The following is a 4,859-nucleotide window of genomic DNA, read 5'->3' as shown; positions in this document are numbered from 1 at the left end:
ACTTCTACCCATGAGAAAGTTTAATTTTAAATAGAAAATGAAATAAATTACATGCATTGTGTTAGTACGTGAGTGTGAATATCAAGATAATTTGTGTATTTCACTATTTTTATTGCTTGTAATGTGTGAGAAAATTCAGCAATGGTAGACATCTGACCGATTAACCTTGAAATCCAGTTTTCAAATATAAAAATAATTTTAGACTTGTGATTTTAAATTGAAAATTCTAATCAAATGTATTAATTCTATTAAAATTATTGATATGTATAAAGGACTTGAAATTATATATCATTATAAATTATATAATTTATAATTACAGGGTCTGGCACAACTAAGACCTCCTTTTTATTACGAACTCTTTTATTACAAAATCTAACCATATAATTCTGTAACATAAGAATATCATACTCAAGCACACCATATGACATGTTAGGTGAAATGCTAAATTGCTGTCCATCTCGTGTGAGACATTCACGTACCCTGCCAACCACGCTCAAGCAGGTGTTACTTACTGCTGGACCCCTGTGTATATTTAATAACATATTTTTAAATATGTAAATTAAAATGTAATCTAATATAATACAATATTTTACACATATAAACTTTATTAGATTAATATTTAGAAGAATTTGCATGTGAGGGTTCTAAATGCTCTAGAACATAATGGAAAGTATTTAAAATTTACATTAATTCTATTGAGTTTATAAATGCAATTTAATGTTTAAGGGGATTTAATTAAAGTGTAAAATAGAACAAATTGTTTAACAGGGTTCACGCTGTTAAACAATTTATAAAATTTATAAATTTGAATTTACTAAAAATTATTCAAAGGATCCCTTGAAAATAACTGTTGTTATTTTATATGATCTTCTAGATTTATAAATAAAACTGATATATGTAAGTTTACTTTAAAGATTAAGGAAAACTCAATTTAAAATATTTAATTGCCCTGGACCAAAATTCACAGGGGGATTGTGCCAAACATTCAGAGAAGAACTAACACCTATCTCTCTCAAACTAGTTCATAAAATTCAAGAAGAGGGGAGGCTTCCAAACTCATTTTATAGGCCAGCATTACCCTAATTCCAAAACCATGTAAAGACACTATAAAGAAAAAGTTTTAGGCCAATGTTCCTGATAAAACTATATGCTAACATCCTCAACAAAATATTAGCAAACAAGATCCAAAAATACATTAAAAAGATCATATAGTGATCAAGTGGGATTTATTCCAGAGATGCAAGGTTGGTACAATATCTACAAATCAATAAACATGATATACCACATAAACAAAATGAAGGATAAAAATCATATTATATCAATACATGCAGAAAAAGCATTTGATAAAACACAGCACCCATTTAGATAAAAACTCTCAGCAAAGTGGGAATACAGGGAACATAACTCAATATAATAAAGGCCATGTATGACAAATCCGCAGCCAGCATGATACTCAATGGATAAAAACTAAAAGCATTTCTCTTTAAGATCGGGAACAAAACAAGGATGTCACTTTCACCATTCTTATGCAACAAAGTACTAGAAGTAAGCCACAGTAATCAGACTAGAAGAAAAGATAAAATTGGAAAGGAAGAAGTAAAACTGTCATTATTTGCAGATGACATGATACTGTATATAGAGAACCCTAAAGAGTCCACCAAAAAGCTACTAGAACTGATAAATGAATTCAGTAAAGTAGCAGATGCAAAATAAATATCCAGAAATCAGTTGTACTTTTATATACCAATAATGAACTATCAGAAAGGAAAACTAAAAGAACAATCCTATTTCCAACTGCAGGAAAAAAACAGTACCTAGGAACAAATTTAACCAAGGATATAAAAGACCTATACTCAGAAAATTATTGGACACCAAAGAAAGAAATTGAAGAAGATACAAATAAGTGGAAACATATACTGTTTTCATGGATAGAAAGAATTAACATTATTAAAATGTCCATACTACCCAAAACAATCTAGATTCAGCACAATTCCTATCAAGATACCAATGACATATTTCACAGAACTAGAACAAATATTCCAAAAATTTATATGGAACCACAAAAGAGCCCAAGTAGTCACAGTGGTCTTGAGAGAGAAGAACAAAATTGGAGGAATTATGCCACTTAATATCAAACTACTACAAAGCCGTAGTAATCAAAGCAGCATGGTACTGGCATAAAAACAGACATATAGGTCAATTAGACAGGACAGAGAGCCAAGAAATAAACCCACACATTTGTAGTCAATTAATATTGACAAAGGAGGTAAAAACCTACAATGGGGTAAAGATAGTCTATTTAAAAAATGGTGTTGTGAAAATTGGACAGGTACATGCCAAAAAATGAAACTAGACCACATTCTTACAACATACACAAGAATAAATTCAAAATGGATTAAAGACTTAAATGTTAATCCCAAAACTATAAAAATCCCAGAAGAAAACATAGGCAGCAAAATCTCAGACATTGCTCATAGCAAGATTTTATCAGATATATCTCCCCAGGCAAGGGAAACAAAAGAAAAAATAAACAAATGGGACTACATCAAACTAGAAAGGTTTTGCACGGTAAAGAAAATCATCAACAAAATGAAGAAACAACCTGCTGAATGAGAGAATATTTGTGGATACATGTGATAAAAGGATTCCTATCCAAAATTTATAAGAAACTTATAAAACTTGACACCAAAACCAAACAATCCCATTAAAAAAATTGTCAGAGGACATGAATAGACACTTATCCAAAGAGGACACATAGCCAGCCAATAGACATATAGAAAGATGCTCAATGTCACTAATCATCAGAAAAATGCAAATTAAAACCACAAGGAAATATTACCTGTCACCTGTCAGAATAGCTATCATCAATAAATCAAAAATCAAGTGTTGGTGAAGATATGGAGAAAAGGGAACCCTCTTGCACTGTTGGTGGGAATGCAGACTGGTGCAGCCACTGTGGAAAGCAGTATGGAGTTACCTCAAAAAATTAAAAGTGGATCTGTCTTATGACCCAACAATTCTACTTCTGGGAACACTAATTTAAAAGAATATACAACGTGGACTGTCCAGAAAAAGTCCAGCCATTTTTAATATAATAAGAGTGGTTTGCACGGCGTCAATATTACCTGGCAGCCAAAGAGAGTGGACTGGAATGTGTATGGGTGAACAATGATGACTTCGCTGTTCTAGTCAGTGGGGACAGTAGATGCCATTGAGTGAGCACATGTACTGTGTGGCCATTGCATTCAAAATGACTCAGTGAGTAGAATGGATCTGCATCAAATTTCACATTAAGCTTGAACATTTCTCTGTGGGAATTATTGGGATGATTCAGGAGGCCGCAGCTATGGGCAACTGGTGATTGGCAGTTTCATCACAACAATGTGCCCGCTCATGCATCACGTCTCATGCAGATTTTTTTGGTGAAACATCAAATCACTCAGGTGACTCAGCCCATCTACAGACCAGATTTGGTGCCCAGCCAGATATGGTTTTTCCAAAAACTAAAATGACCTTTGAAAGGGAAGAGATTTCAGAATGTCGATGAGATTCAGGAAAATACAACAGGGCAGCTGATGGCGATTGAGAGAACTATGTGAGGTCCCAAGGTGCCTACTTTGAAGGGGACGGAGGTGTCATTGTCCTATGTACAATGTTTCTTGTATCTTCTTCAACAAATGTCTCCATTTTTCATATTACATGGCTGGATACCTTTTGGACAGACCTCGTATGCACCCCTGTGTTTATCGCAGCATTATTTATAATAGTCAAGATTTGGAAGCAGCCCAGATGTTCATCACTAGGTGAGTGGATAAAAAAGCTGTGGTATTTTTACACTATGGAATACTACTTGGCTATAAAAAAAGGAAATTTTATCTTTTGTGACAGCATGGATAGACCTGGAGAGCATTATTTTAAGTGAAATAAGCCGGTCAGAGAAAGACAATTACCATATGATTTCACTTGTATGAGGAATCTAATGAACAAAATGAACTAACAAGCAAAGTAGAGACAGACTCATAGACAGAGAGCAGGCTGACAGCTGGGATGCTGGGGTTTGGGGACCTTGGGGGTTGAGGGATTGAGCAAAAAATGTTTTTTAACTTAATAAATTCAACATTAATAGTAAATTGAAGTAGTTTTTTTCTGTACACAAAAAGACCCCTTGCACATAAAAATGTCATTGTCATTGTGTCCAGCTTAACTTCAATCTTCTACTTATAATTGCACCAACTATACACAAGTAAGATCGAACCTATTATTTTTCTCAAGACACTTAGCCCCAATGAAACAGGCTGCTCATGTCGAATAGACTGTTCCAAAGTGCAAAGAACATCTGTGTTGCAAACTTTTATGAGAAGCAGTATTTTGAAAAGGAAGTATAGGTTGATGATAACCTTCAACATAAATAACAAGAAATAACATGTAGAAATAAAATTTGGAACATAATTAGGGCATAATGAAGCAAAAGGATAAAGAAACCTCATTTATTTGCCACAAGTCTATCTTGTATTTCACTTTTAGCTTTTTTACTTGTTCCATTCTTATTCTGATTTTCATTTGCTGACAGGTTCTCCACATGTCCCTTCATGCTTTATCCTCACTTCCTATTCCCCCTTTTTTATTTTCTTGGCTCTAATTAATATAAACAGTTGTTTTACTTCTGAAGTTTCTCTCTATATTCTCATGCATATCAGCATTTCCCCTCTCAGACTGCAAAATTTAGAGGGCATGAATCACCACAAATTATCAAATCAACATAACTGTTATGGGTCAAAAAAAAAGAGCATACTGAGGTTAGGGAGGCCTGTGTCGCTGTGAGGTGAAGCCAGGTGCTGTATAAATGCAGGCAAGGAGAA

The sequence above is a fragment of the Desmodus rotundus genome, chromosome 1 (assembly GCF_022682495.2).
Source record: "Desmodus rotundus isolate HL8 chromosome 1, HLdesRot8A.1, whole genome shotgun sequence".
Taxonomy (NCBI): Eukaryota; Metazoa; Chordata; class Mammalia; order Chiroptera; family Phyllostomidae; genus Desmodus; species Desmodus rotundus.
The sequence above is the reverse complement of the archived record's forward strand: the minus strand, read 5'-3'. Positions refer to the sequence as shown.